The sequence below is a fragment of the Coregonus clupeaformis genome, chromosome 35 (genome assembly GCF_020615455.1).
Source record: "Coregonus clupeaformis isolate EN_2021a chromosome 35, ASM2061545v1, whole genome shotgun sequence".
Taxonomy (NCBI): Eukaryota; Metazoa; Chordata; class Actinopteri; order Salmoniformes; family Salmonidae; genus Coregonus; species Coregonus clupeaformis.
The window spans coordinates 16,928,850-16,945,287 of record NC_059226.1 but is presented as its reverse complement, the minus strand read 5'-3'; positions in this window follow the sequence as shown (position 1 = coordinate 16,945,287).

Below are 16,438 nucleotides of genomic sequence, written 5' to 3'. Positions count from 1 at the left end.
CTACACTAACCTGAGAAACACTTTTTAATTTGCTATTTTGCATTCTGGTGGGCATTTCTCTTTGCCATGGAATGATTTGTGGGGTGCCTAACCCTAATCCTAACCCTAACCCCATAAACTCTCTGTGCATGAGGTCCTGTTAGTCATCACAGACCAAACTAACAGTATCAAATGATTGTGTCTGTAACTGGCTGGAATGCAGGAGGTCAGGAGTGCTGCTGGCCTTGCAGCTCTGGGACTTCATGACCTCTCACAATGTGTTTTGGCACATCAGACAGAGGAGAACTCATGTCACACCGAAGGAGAACCTGCATTTAAAAACAATACGCTTTGTATTACAATGTCTCAGACATGGATATTTCTCCATTATACTCTATAAGGGAAATTGAACTGCCATGAGTTATGCGCCATTTATTCACTTCTTCCTCTTTTGCCAGCATGTGAAATAGCATTCAGTAGTAGTATGGAATCTTTAGGGGAGGGTGATTTGTTTGGGGTATGTGTGAAGACACATTTTCCAAATGGCAGAGAAGAGTAAGTGGACAAAGTAATGTCTCCATAGACCTAGTTCCCAGTGGCCCTGTGTCTTTCAAATGTTACGGGTCAACGGTTGTCTCCAAATATCATTAACCCAGCAGATGCATGCTGTCTGGCTGCAGAGAGACTGCAATATCAGCCACACATTTATTAACACACATCGATGCCTGTGTCTGCCAAGTGTTGCAGTTTGGTATATTTTAGTTAATACATAGCCTATATCAGGGATCACCAACTGGCGGCCCGGGTGCCGAATTTGGCCCGCGGGTGATTTTATTTGCCCCCCCCAAAAAAATTATAATTTTGAAGCAAAATAAATTAAACGTTTCTTTTTTTTTATTGTTGGACAAATCAGCTCCAAGTGATTTTGATTTTGGAAATCTGTTCCAAAGTATTTTCACGCATAATATAGAGATACTGTATATGTGATTGTATACAAATGTAAGCAAGGTTTAAAGTGATTATGTTTTAGTAATCTGTTTGGGCTTCTTGTGGTCAATTTGCAGTCTATAAATTATTTGTAATTATGTTCCAGCCCCCTGACCATCCGCTCAAGAAAAAATTGTCCCACAGCTCAATCTAGTTGATGATCCCTAGCCTATATGATCATATACGAGCTGTATAAGGCCATAAACAAACAAGAAAATGCTCATCTAGAAGCGGCACTCCTAGTGGCCGGGGACTTTAAAGTATGTAAACTTAAATCCGTTTTACCTTATTTCTACCAGCATGTCACATGTGCAACCAGAGGAAAAAAAACTCTAGACCACCTTTACTCCACACACAGAAACGCATACAAAGCTCTCCCTCGCCCTCCATTTGGCTAATCTGACCATAATGCTATCCTCCTGATTCCTGCTTACAAGCAAAAACTAAAGCAGGAAGTACCAGTGACTCGCTCAATACGGAAGTGGTCAGATGACGCGGATGCTACGCTACAGGAATGTTTTGCAAGCACTAACTGGAATATGTTCCATGATTCATCCAATGGCATTGAGGAGTATACCACCTCAGTCACTGGCTTCATCAATAAGTGCATTGACGACGTCGTCCCCACAGTGACCGTACGTACATATCCCAACCAGAAGCCATGGATTACAGGCAACATGCGCACCGAGCTAAAGACTAGAGCTGCCGCTTTCAAGGAGCGGGACACTAATCCGGACGCTTATAAGAAATCCCGCTATGCCCTCAGACAAACCATCAAACAGGCAAAGCGTCAATACAGGACTAAGATTGAATCCTACTACACCGGCTCTGACGCTCGTCGGATGTGGCAGGGCTTGCAAACTCTTACGGACTACAAAGGGAAACCCAGCCACGAGCTGCCCAGTGATGCGAGCCTAACAGACGAGCTAAATGCCTTTTATGCTCACTTTGAGGCAAGCAACACTGAAGCATGCATGAGAGCATCAGCTGTTCCGGATGACTGTATGATCACGCTCTCCGTAGCCTATGTGAGCAAGACCTTTAAACAGGTCAACATTCACAAGGCCGCGGGCCAGACGGATTACCAGAATGCGTACTCAGAGCATGCATGGACCAATTGGTAAGTGTCTTCACTGACATTTTCAACCTCTTCCTGACCAAGTCTGTAATACCCACATGTTTCAAGCAGCCCACCATAGTCCCTGTGCCCAAGAATGCGAAGGTAACCTGCCTAAATGACTACCGCCCCGTAGCACTCACGTCGTGGCCATGAAATGCTTTGAAAGGCTGGTCATGGCTCACATCAACACCACCATCCCGGAAACCCTAGACCCACTCCAATTCGCACACCGCCCCAACAGATCCACAGATGACGCAATCTCAATCACACTCCACACTGCCCTTTCCCACCTGGACAAAATGAATACCTACAGTTGAAGTCGGAAGTTTACATACACTTAGGTTGGAGTCATTAAAACCAATTTTTCAACCACTGCACACACTTCTTGTTAACAAACTATAGTTTTGGCAAGTCGGTTAGGACATCTGCTTTGTGCATGACACAAGTAATTTTTCCAACAATTGTTTACTGACAAATTATTTCACTTATAATTCACTGTATCACAATTCCAGTGGGTCAGAAGTTTACATACACTAAGTTGACTGTGCCTTTAAACAGCTTGGAAAATTCCAGAAAATGATGTAATGGCTTTAGAAGCTTCTGATAGGCTACTTGACATCATTTGAGTCAATTGGAGGCGTACCTGTGGATGTATTTCAAGGCCTACCTTCAAACTCAGTGCCTCTTTGCTTGACATCATGGGAAAATCAAAAGAAATCAGCCAAGACCTCAGAAAAAAAATTGTAGACCTCCACAAGTCTGGTTCATCCTTGGGAGCAATTTCCAAACGCCTGAAGGTACCATGTTCATCTGTACAAACAATAGTACGCAAGTATAAACACCATGGGACCACGCAGCCGTCATACCGCTCAGGAAGGAGATGCGTTCTGTCTCCTAGAGATGAACGCACTTTGGTGTGAAAAGTGCAAATCAATCCCAGAACAACAGCAAAGGACCTTGTGAAGATGCTGAAGGAAAGAGGTACACAAGTATCTATATCCACAGTAAAACAAGTCCTATATCGACATAACCTGAAAGGCCGCTCAGCAAGGAAGAAGCCACTGCTCCAAAACGGCCATAAAAAAGCCAGACTACGGTTTGCAACTGCACATGGGGACAAAGATCGTACTTTTTGGGAAATGTCCTCTGGTCTGATGAAACAAAAATAGAACTGTTTGGCCATAATGACTATTGTGGACTACAGGAAAAGGAGGGCCGAACAGGCCCCCATTAACATTGACGGGGCTGTAGTGGAGCGTGTCGAGAGTTTCAAATTCCTTGGTGTCCACATCACCAACAAACTATCATGGTCCAAACACACCAAGACAGTTGTGAAGAGGGCACGACAACACCTTTTCCCCCTCAGGAGACTGAAAAGATTTGGCATGGGTCCCCAGACCTAGGTTTCTGCCTTTCTAGGGAGTTTTTCCTAGCCACTGTGCTTGTACATCTGCATTGCTTGCTGTTTGGGGTTTTAGGCTGGGTTTCTGTATAGCACTTTGTGACATCTGCTGATGTAAAAAGGGCTTTATAAATACAATTTGATTGATTGATCCACAAAAAGTTATACAGCTGCACCATCGAGAGCATCCTGACTGGTTGCATCACTGCCTGGGATGGCAACTGCTCGGCATCCGACCGTAAGGCGCTACAGAGGGTAGTGCGTACGGCCGAATACATCACTGGGGCCAAGCTTCCTGCCATCCAGCAAGGTTCACCTTCAAACAGTCCAATGTAAACAGTTCACCTTCAAACAGGACAACTACCCTAAGCACACAGCCAAGACAACGCAGGGGTGGCTTCGGACGAGTCTCTGAACGTCCTTGAGTGGCCCAGCCAGAGCCCGGACTTGAACCCGATCAAACATCTCTGGAGAGACCTGAAAATAGCTGTGCAGCAACGCTCCCCATCCAACCTGACAGAGCTTGAGAGGATCTGCAGAAAAGAATGGGAGAAACTCCCCAAATACAGGTGTGCCAAGCTTGTAGCGTCAAAGTTCTGTATCCAATCTTCAAGGAAAACAGATTAAAGGGGAAACGTGTTGCACTAGTGGTGGATAAATTATATATTGACAACCAAATGTTCAGAGACACAAAGACTACTCCATGGCTATTCTAAAAGTTGTAATAGAGGAGTCAAATATTGGAGCACCTGATACTAGCAATGATAGGGATTGTAATATTAAATAACATTTATAGTAAGTATAGTATTTTATAAAAGGATAAAACGATATAACAAGCATAATAATACATCTTTAAATACAAATAATTAGAACATGGCTTTTTTGGCGGGAGGTTGTTGTTTTGGCGGATGGTTGTTGTGGTTGGTCCTGTGTTCTCTCTGGCGTCCTTTCCCCCTTGCGGCAGATGCGGGTGCGTTTGCACGCTCGGCCCATTTCTTCCGCAGTTAACCATGTGGTGTGCATTTTTGTGTTTGAAAAGGTGCGGCGTTAAGTGAGTGAGAGGGGAAATGGTTGCATATCCCAGAGCCGACCGGGGGTCTATGAGCAGGGGTAGTGAGAGAGAGAGCTTTCAATTTTGTGTAGATGAGGGATATACATTTTTAAATATAGTATACATCTAATCTAATTATTCATTGTCCTATCATGATGGAAAGATCCCTAACCCTATAACCTGGACACCCACCTGAGCGACCCATACACCAAAGAGAAGTTCCCATCTATTTTATGGACCTGCTGTGAATATGCAGCCTAAACAGAGAAATAAATGCGGTCAGAGACCTACTTGAGCAGCACTGCCCCCTCAAGATTCTGAGCCTGCCTGGCAGGGTTGGTCCTACAAAGCCAGAGCCCCCTGATGGGAGAGCATAATATACAAGGAAATTCTCAAAGCTGCTAATGAGAATCTTGACGACCTTTTACCTAGCCGGTGGGGATTCCGGTGGGGTACGCCAACCCAGGTAGTGGCAGTGCTGGCAACACTGGCTGCAGTAACCCATGGGGAGGGGGTCACACTCGGACAATCAGAGAGGGGGTTTATCATTGTGGCCCAGGTGGCACAAAATAATCAAAGGTCTGACCGCATGGAGATGCTTGGGAAAATGGTTACAACAGGGGATCAGAGTGTTTGTGTCTCAGGTGAAGAGGGTGGATCTGATCTCCATCACCTAGGACTTGACATAGATTAAGTAGATTAATCAAATCTCACATTGTTATCAATTTCTGCTCAATCTGCATGCTTTCTCAATCAGCTTTAACTGTATGTGCACTCGTAGATCAAGTTATTTCTCGAGTTGGGGTCTGGGATATAACAGCCGTTGAGTATCTGATTTTATGGTGGATTGTGGAGGAGGGGGGTTGAGTGTGTTGGAGTATGTGAGTATGTGCGTGTGTGCTTGTCTGGCGTCTGTTGTGGGGGGTGGGGATGTTGGGGGGGAGGGTATGGGATGGACCACGGGAATTATTTGCTAGGATAATAATTGCTTGTCAATGAATTAAATGTAATACAATGGCAATCCGGGTTATATGTTAGAATCCTATGCGTGAACTGCCGACATTATTACGCATATTAATTGATAATGATGGAAAATAGGATATGCATAATAAAAAAAATAATAGTTATATAGATATATATATATATATATATATAGAGGTGAAAGCATTGGAAATGCTTTTGGCGGTTAATCTGCTTCTGTTTTGTGGGTGGCACTGTGTGCTGTTTTCGATGGATGGGTCCTGGCCTCTCGGGGCCTTAGGGATACGGAGGGACGTGGGTGGGATGCTGATCACTGGGATGACGGCTCAACTTGGGATGCGGAGGGGCTTTAGCGGGGGAATTAGTGGAGAACAATTGAAGAGTTACTCCGTAGCAATGCAAATATCACGGTACAGCTATATGGACACTCAATCATTACGCTATTTTTTATTGGTAAATTTACAAACATATATAATGATAAATAGACTTGAAACTTGTATCTCATTATGGTGTATGGTGAAATAAGTATAGCCAGTTATAATTGTAATGGCTTAGCTGATAATAACAAAAGAAGAACAATATTTACATGGCTCAAAGAGAAGGAATATAATATCTATTGTATACAGGAAACTCATTCAACAATTCGAGATGAAGTAGCGTGGAAAAAAGAATGGGGGGAATATACTTCTCCCATGGGCAAAGAAATTCAAAAGGGGTGATGATATTAATTAATAGTAATTTCGATCCGAATGTGCAAATTGTCCAAATAGATATGCAAGGTAGATGGATTATTTTAAATATGTTATTGGACCATAAACAGATATGGCTCATTAACCTTTACGGACCAAATAATGATGATCCACAATTCTTTGACAATATATATAATAAATTATCAAGCCTGCAAGCAACTCAAGACAATATTATTATGGTGGGGGGATTATAATACTGTTTTAAATAGCTCAATGGACCGAAAAGGAAATCACACCACAAACAATCACCCACATGCTCTTAAGGAAATTGTGAATGTCATGGATACATTAGAACTAGTAGATATATGGAGGCTTAAATATACTGATCTAGTGAGATATACATGGCGGAGACTGAATCAAGCTAGTCGTCTTGACTTCTTTATTATCTCATTCTCGTTGGCACCAAAAGTAAAAAAAAGTGTTGATAGGGGACAGAATGCGGTCGGACCATCATATAATAGGCATATACATTACTCTTACTGAATTTCCACGTGGGCGAGGATATTGGAAATGTAATCAAAGCCTATTGGATGATAATTTATTTATAATTAGAACAAAGGAATTTATAACTGACTTTTTCCAACATAACATAGGTACAGCGAATCCCCTTATTGTATGGGACACCTTTAAATGTGCCTTTAGAGGCCATGCAATTCAGTACTCATCTCGAAAACAAAAGCAATTTAGGTCAAAAGAGTTTATACTAAGAAAGGAAATAGAAAGTCTAACAGAACAGATAGATGGCAATAAAAACTGTAACATAGAGGCTCAGAATAAATTAGAGGAAAAACAAAAAGAAATGGAGAAACTTATTCAAGAAAGATCAAGTGTAATATATTATAAAAATAAATCAAACTGGATGGAATATGAGGAAAAATGCACAAAATTCTTTTTTAATCTTCAACATAGGAATGCTACCAAAAGAACTTAATGAAACTGGTTACAATTGACGGAGTCACCCATAATTCACCAAATGATATTTTGAAGGAAGAAACAAAGTACTTTAAGCATATGTTTTCTTTTCAGTCGCCTCCATCTCCTCTAACTGAAGCTAATTGTAGAGATTTTTTTTCTATTGATAATGTCAAATTAACAGCCACACAGAAAGACTCATGTGAAGGTGAAATTACAGAGGAGGAACTTCTGGATGCAATTAAAGACTTTAAGTCCGGGAAAACTCCAGGGTTGGATGGCATACCAGTCGAGGTATACCAAACCTTTTTTGATATACTAAGAGGACCGTTATTAGCATGTTTTAACCACTCCTATGTAAATGGTAGATTATCTGACACTCAAGAAGAAGGTCTGATCTCATTATTACTGAAACAGGATACAAGTGGAAAATATAAAGATCCAGTCCATTTACAAAATTGGAGGCCCCTTACACTTCAGTGTTGTGATGCAAAAATCCTAGCAAAATGTATAGCGCATAGAATTAAAAAGGTATTGTCGGATATTATTCATTCTAATCAGACAGGTTTTTTAAATGGAAGATACATTGGAGATAATATAAGGCAAGTATTGGAAACAATAGAACACTATGGAAAATATGGGAAACCAGGCCTGCTATTCATAGCAGACTTCGAAAAGGCATTTGATAAAGTTCAACTGGGGTTTATATATAAATGCCTGGAGCATTTCAATTTTGGAGAATCTCTCTTATAAAATGGGTCAAAATCATGTATAGTAACCCTAGGTGTAAAATAGTAAATAATGGCTATTTCTCAGAAAGTTTTAAACTGTCAAGAGGAGTGAAACAAGGTTGTCCACTATCGGCATATCTATTTATTGTGGCCATCGAGATGTTAGCTATTAAAATCAGATCCAATAATAATATCAGAGGATTAGAAATACAGGGCTTAAAAACAAAGGTGTCATTGTACGCAGATGATTCATGTTTTCTTTTAGATCCACAACTAGAATCCCTCCACAGCCTCAGAGGATCTAGATACATTTTCTAACCTCTCTGGATTAAAACCAAATTATGACAAATGTACTATATTACGTATTGGATCACTAAAAAATACAATTTTTACATTACTGTCAAGGGGTGCTGAAGGTGGGTGTGGTGCATGAATCAAGCGCAGGACGCAGAAGCTCAGTCCAAAAGACTTTAGTGCAATATTCACGTAGAAAATAAGCACAATAAGCCCGAAGGCGAAATAACGGCGCACACAGGCGTCAAACAAACGGCGCACTAACATGTGCGAAAAACCTCTCCAAAACTCTGGAGGAAAGTACGTAGCTCCAACACAAAACAGAAGAGCAATCACACACAAAGACAAACACACACAACGAGAACTAAATAGGACACTAACGAGGACTAACAAGACACAGGTGTACAACATCAAGACAAAACCAAACGAACATGAAACATAGATCGGTGGCAGCTAGTACTCCGGGGACGACGACCGCCGAAGCCTGCCCGAACCAGGAGGAGGAGCAGCCTCGGCCGAAACCGTGACAATTACCATGTAGTTTACCAATAAAATGGTCTGATGGTGATGTGGATATATTCGGAATAAATATCCCAAAGGAAATAAATGATCTCACTTCAATAAATTTTAATAGAAAGTTAGCAAAAATAGATAAGATCTTACTACCATGGAAAGGAAAATACCTGTCAATTTGTGGAAAAATCACCCTGATTAACTCTTTAGTATTATCCCAGTTTACCTATTTTCTTATGGTCTTGCCTACGCCTAGCAAACCGTTTTTTAAATTATATGAGAAAAAAATATTCAATTTTATTTGGAACGGCAAGCCAGACAAAATTAAAAGAGCATATTTATATAATGAATATGAATTCGGAGGACAGAAATTATTAAATATTAAAGCATTAGACCTATCACTAAAATCTTCAGTCATCCAAAAGTTATACTTAAATCCGAACTGGTTCTCAAGCAAATTAGTAAGATTGTCTCACCCAATGTTCAAGAAAGGCCTTTTTCCCTTTATTCAGATTACAACCTCTCACTTTCAGTTATTTGAAAAGGAAATCATCTCCCAAATGTCACTATTTCTAAAACAAGCCATAGAAAGTTGGTTGCAATTTCAATTTAATCCTCCAGAAACGACAGAACAAATAATGCAACAAATATTGTGGTTAAATTCAAATATACTAATTGACAAAAAAACTTTATTTTTTGACAGAATGTTTAAAAAAGGTATAATCTTCGTAAATGATATCATCGGTAGGACTGGTGGGGTTATGTCGCACATGCAGCTAACAAAAACATATGGAAATATCTGCTCTACCCAAAATTACAACCAAATAATTGCAGCCTTACCGCAAAAGTGGAAGAGGAAAGTGGAAGGGGGAGAAAGTAAGGAACTTGTCTGTCGGCCTTGCATTAAAGAACATAATTGGTTAAGGAAAACTGTGATAAATAAAAAAGTATATCAGTTTCACTTAAGGACCAAAGGATTGACAGCCGTCCCGTATAGATTGCAAAATAGTTGGGAAGAGATCTTTGACGTACCGATCCCATGGCATAGTGTTTATGAACTGACATGCAAAACGACACCGGATTCAAAAATTAGAATCTTTCAATTTAAATTATTATATAAAATTCTTGCTACCAATAGAATGTTATTTATATGGGGGATACAATCTTCCCAGCTCTGCAGATTTTGCTGCGAAGAGACAGAATCATTAGATCATTTGTTTTGGTTCTGTCCATTTGTAGCTTGTTTTTGGACACAGGTCCAGGAATGGCTAAAGGATTGCAATATTTACCTGGAACTAACCTTGCAGATAGCATTACTGGGTGATCTGAAAAGTCATAGTCAATCAATCAATAATATAATAATACTTTTAGCAAAAATGTTTATTTTTTATTCACAATCTGTAGAAGCAATGAGAATAGAAAGGTTCAGAACTTTTGTAAAACATCACAGTACGGTTGAAATATATATGGCAAATAGAAATCCTATATGGATGGTGTTAAGAGATAGATGGGAGGTATTGAATAGAGTTGAAGGATGGGACTAATAACAAATAACAACAAATAATAACAAAGATAGCTAATAATGTGTGCATACTGTGTCCATAATAAGTATATAGGTTGTATGTTGGGAGCTTTTGGGAAAGAGCACAGTTAGAAAGATATGGCATATAGAAGCAAACCGGATGGACATCATGAAAATGATCGGAGAGGTTGAGAGTAGAAGAAGTTCAGGAGCAAAAAATTAATAATAGAATTATTGTAAAATTAACTCTGTCCATAAGGTGTAGATAGTAAGTATAGACCGGAAGTAGAGGCCTGGGCATTGTTGTTCACTAATTTACTCCAAGTAGGGAAAGGATGGTGGGGTTGAAAAGTAATAAAGGGGAATATATATATTTTAAAAAAACATTTTAAAAAACATGGGGGATTGGAAGTGATGCAGACAATTACATTGATAGAAGATACAATCTATCTGCAATATTAAGCTGATCCATTCCCCCCCCCAAATAAAAAAAAAATAATAATAATAAAAAAAAATAAGCTTGTAGCGTCATACCCAAGAAGATTGATGCTGTAATCACTGCCAAAGGTGCTTCAACAAAGTACTGAGTAAAGGGTCTAAATACTTATGTAAATGTGATATTTCCGTTTTTATTTTTAATAAATTTGCTACAATTTCTAAAAACCATTTTTTGCTTTGTCCTGATGGGGTATTGTGTGTACAGTCGTGGTCAAAAGTTTTGAGAATGACACAAATATTAATTTTCACAAAGTCTGCTGCCTCAGCTTTTATGATGGCAATTTGCATATACTCCAGAATGTTATGAAGAGTGATCAGATGAATTGCAATTAATTGCAAAGTCCCTCTTTGCCATGAAAATGAACTTAATCCCCCAAAAAACATCTCCACTGCATTTCAGCCCTGCCATAAAAGGACCAGCTGACATCATGTCAGTGATTCTCTTGTTAACACAGGTGAGAGTGTTGACGATGACAAGGCTGGAGATCACTCTGTCATGCTGATTGAGTTAGAATAACAGACTGGAAGCTTTAAAAGGAGGGTGGTGCTTGAAATCATTGTTCTTCCTCTGTTAACCATGGTTACCTGCAAGGAAACACGTGCCGTCATCATTGCTTTGCACAAAAAGGGCTTCACAGGCAAGGATATTGCTGCTAGTAAGATTGCACCTAAATCAACCATTTATTGGATCATCAAGAACTTCAAGGAGAGAGGTTCAATTGTTGTGAAGAACGCTTCAGGGTGCCCAAGAAAGTCCAGCAAGCGCCAGGACCGTCTCCTAAAGTTGATTCAGCTGCGGGATCGGGGCACCTCCTGCTTGCTCAGGAATGGCAGAAGGCAGGTGTGAGTGCATCTGCATGCACAGTGAGGCAAATACTTTTGGAGGATGGCCTGGTGTCAAGAAGGGCAGCGAGGAAGCCACTTCTCTCCAGGAAAAACATCAGGGACAGACTGATATTCTGCAAAAGGTACCGGGATTGGACTGCTGAGAACTGGGGTAAAGTCATTTTCTCTGATGAATCCCCTGTTCGATTGTTTGGGGCATCCTGAAAAAAGCTTGTCCGGAGAAGAAAAGGTGAGCGCTACCATCAGTCCTGTGTCATGCCAACAGTAAAGCATCCTGAGACCATTCATGTGTGGGGTTGCTTCTCAGCCAAGGGAGTGGGCTCACTCACAATTCTGCCTAAGAACACAGCCATGAAGAAAGAATGGTACCAACACATCCTCCGAGAGCAACTTCTCCCAACCATCCAAGAACAGTTTGGTGACGAACAATGCCTTTTCCAGCATGATGGAGCACCTTGCCATAAGGCAAAAGTGATAACTAAGTGGCTCGGAGAACAAAACATCGACATTTTGGGTCCATGGCCAGGAAACTCCCCAGACCTTAATCCCATTGAGAATTTGTGGTCAATCCTCAAGAGGCGGGTGGACAAACAAAAACCCACAAATTCTGACAAACTCCAAGCATTGACTATGCAATAATGGGCTGCCATCAGTCAGGATGTGGCCCAGAAGTTAATTGAAAGCATGCCAGGGCAGATTGCAGAGGTCTTGAAAAAGAAGGGTCAACACTGAAAATATTGACTCTTTGCATAAACTTAATGTAATTGTCAATAAAAGCCTTTGACACTTATGGAATGCTTGTAATTATAGGTCCAGTACTTAGTTCTCAGACAGACATGGAGAACGAGAAAGATTAAGTCTGAGACTGGAGTGGTGATTTTCCTACATCAAATGTACTACATGTTGACTGATGTTTGTTACATATTAATGATCCCATGTTATACTTGGTTCTCTGTTTTACCCTGAAAAACCTGGTGGTGTAGTAAGGGTATCTTTGATCCTGTCAGGTCTATGGCTCTCTTCTTCTCTCCCACTGGTTACATTGTTGCTCTACTCTCAGGGAGATGTGTCTCTTGGATTGCATGTTTATGGAATTAAGGTCCATCAATGCCCAGAAATCTCCCTATCTATCCTCTCTGTATCTTCACTATCTTACTTATTTCCTGTCTTATTCCAAGTCTCACTCCTCCATATCCCAACCTTTTATGTTACTCTTTCATTTGTCATTTGTCATTCACTCCTTCTGTCTCCCCTTCACTCCTTCTGCTCTTGTAATTATCTATTCTCTTTCCTTCTTTCACTCTCCCTCTGTTCAGAACCTCCATCTTGTTGTGTGTTTGGTTTCACATACCTTTGTATCGTTGCTAGCCAGCCAGGTTGTTATGCTGGCCCAACTGACAAAGTGTGTGTCAACAGAATTCTCTTTCAGCTTGCTGTAGGAGCTGTGATGAACAGGATACCCAGCTCATGGGCCTCAAAACCCCCTCTGTCTCCCCTCACCCCCCCCCCCCTGTGTTTCATTACAGCAGTATTACTGTATGGACAGGTCTCTCTTAGCATATAACATGTCTGTAGTGCTGTTGTCAAGGTGAGGAGTGCTTGATACTAAAACTCTCTCCTTCTCGTCTCGATTGGCGGTATCCAGCATCCCTGAACATTTGCATATGTACGCACACGCACAAATATTTAATCCTTATTCCTGGATGGGGACTCCTGAGGTATAGGGACGGGACAGAGAGAAAATAATGGGGTTGAGGTTAGTGAGGTGACAACAGTAGGTCCAGGAATAATAATTAAACAGGCTCATAAGGGTTGGGGTTAGTGGTGTGAGGATGGGCAGGGCGAGAACACAGGTCAGTTAGGACAGCTTAGCATGGTCACTGACCTGCTGTTAATAGGGTCCTTGTGCTCAGTGCTCAGACTGTGGGAATTCCTTGCATGTGGTAACAGCTTGGTGACTGGCTGTGTCAAAAACATGGTTGTTATGGTGGAGGCTTGGGGTTGGGGAGGAGGGGGGGAGGATCTCTTTGTGTTTTACCCACGGCTAGGGAGAGAGAGAGAGAGAGAGAGAGAGAGAGAGAGAGAGAGAGAGATGGCTGGGCTCAGTTTGCTTCCCCACCTTTCTACTTAGGGGGAGAGGAGGAGGGGGGAGGGGAGTGGGTGAGATCACTGAGCTGCTCATGGTGTACTGGCTCTCTAGCCCACGTCTGCGTCCCAAATGTCATCCTATTCCCTATATAGTGCACAACTTTTGAGCAGGGCCTATATGTGCCCTATTCCCTATAGTGCGCTACTTTTGGTACTACTATGGGCCCTGGACACTTTCACTTTATAGTGAATAGAGTGCCATTAGGGACACAGACCAGCTCTGGAAGCCTGTGAAGAGCTCAGTCAGAGATTGGCATGGAATTGGCAGTATGAAGAACTCTGAAAGGGATTTTAGCTGATTTAAGATAAATAATAGACGAGGGCATCCATGCCAACAGTTTTTGAAATAAATCTTTGAGGATATACTTGAGAGACTTAGAGAAGAGAGGAGGAAAGGGAGGGTGTTTGGGAGGACGGGAGAGAGTTTCTTTCAGAGCACTCCTTTGAAATCCTCTTTTGTAGGTGAAAACTGTCACGATCGTCATAAACAGCGGATGAAACGGACCAAGGCGCAGCGTGATATGCGTACATACTTTTAAATAGTACTTTACAATTACAACACAAAACAACAAAACGATACGTGAAGTCCTCGGTTAACAAACAAACCTACACGGAACAAGATCCCACAAAACACAAGTGCACAACAGGCTGCCTAAGTATGGTTCCCAATCAGAGACAACAAGCAACAGCTGATTCACGTTGCCTCTGATTGAGAACCACCCCGGCCAACATAGAAACACATAACCTAGAACAGAACATAGAAAACGAAACATAGACACTACACAAAGAAACTAACACCCTGGCTCAACATACAAGAGTCCCCAGAGCCAGGGCGTGACAAAAACACAGTTGAACAGTGTATGAGGTCCCATTCACCTACTGCAGAGAACCACAGAGACATCCAACTGTCAGATGGAGAAACAGAGAAAATGCTATCTCTTTGTTTTCAGTAGTGTCTGAATGCAGTTCCGAGTACACAATACTGTGTACATTTACAACATGATTGTGCATGTCTTGTCTGCCAAAAAGATAATCAAGGACATCAACCACCCGAGCCACTGCCTGTTCACCCCGCTATCATCCAGAAGGCGAGGTCAGTACAGGTGCATCAAAGCTGGGACCGAGAGAATGAAAAACAGCTTCTATCTCAAGGCCATCAGACTGTTAAATAGCCATCACTAGCACATTAGAGGCTGCTGCTGCCTATTGAAATCACTGGCCACTTTAAGAAATGGAACACTAGTCACTTTAATAATGTTTACATATCTTGCACTACTCATCTCATTTGTATATACTGCATTCTATTCTATAATATTCTACTGTATCTTAGTCCATGCTGCTCTGTTATTGCTTGTCCATATATGTATATATTCTTAAATCCCATTCCTTACTAGTTTTGTGTGTATTGGGTATATGTTGTGAAATTGTTAGATATTACTGCACTGTTGGAGCTAGAAGCACAAGCATTTCGCTACACCCGCTATAACATCTGCTAAACACGTGTATGTGACAAATGAAATGTGACTTTGATTTGATTTGATTGATCTTTCCCCTCAATTTTCCATATTTGTCTGTTTACTCTGCTCTTAACATAGATGATAAAGCTGCTCAACATTTCTGATGTTGGTGGTTGGTTGTCCCTAAAAGGTCCCTTGCGACATGCACATCAGGGATAGCATGCTGCATCTGTGAATGACATTAGTATTAAATAACCATTAGCAATGATATGTTTCCCTGGCTAGATGAGCTGCTGCAGACTGACTGGTTGTTTGTGACAATCTGTTTCTGCAGCTCTGTAAACCCCTCCTTTTCCTTGAAATCCCCCTTTCCGGTTCTCTGTTGGACTGCCTCTGGCCTGTGAGGGAGATTCATCTTTGGAATATTGGCATTTGTTCCAAATCTTAGCATTCTACTTCTTCCTTTGATGTGCAGCGTTCCAAAGTCAGGCTTGGCTTATACTGCATACTGCAATGAACCATGGAAAATAAACAACACGCTATAACTTCATATGAATATAAGAAACGACCATTAACTCCAATAACACATGGCTCACATGCAGTGGAGGCTCCTGAAGAAATTCTCAGGGGGGGCAATTTTTCTGATGATTTAGGTGACCTACACACATTTAAAAAAAGATATGTCCAGCAACAACATGACGACAGGGGCAGCATATAAGTCAATACCAGAAGCATTTATTGACTGATCTCAAAATTGTTGGCTTACAAAAGCAAAATAAGTTATCACAGTAAAAATAATCAAGGGTGTTCTTTCACATTCCTCAACACTGCATAAACAATATGCATTTCCATAAAACACCTCATCTAATTGTGCCACAAAGTTGACAAGTCCAAGAAAAATACCAGGGTTGGTGGAGCCCTCAGTTTCATCTTTGCCTCGCAAAGCTAACTCAAACACTCCGCAAAACTTCACACACTGGATTAGCCGGCTGAGGATGTGGCGGTTCTTGCTAACCTCATCGTTGTGGCGGCGGACAGCTAGCCTGTATCCCTCATCCAGTTGAGTGGCAATGTTCACTCTCCCCAAAGCAGACAATCTCAAACAACTATCCATGTGGGTCTTTGACAGCTCATGTTTCTTAATCTTTTCTGAAAGATGGTGCATGTCCGTTACACCAGTCACTGTCCAAGTGGTGCTGTCTGCCGTGCCGCCTTCAGGGTGAAAGAGTAAGCAGGGGTAGCAGAAGA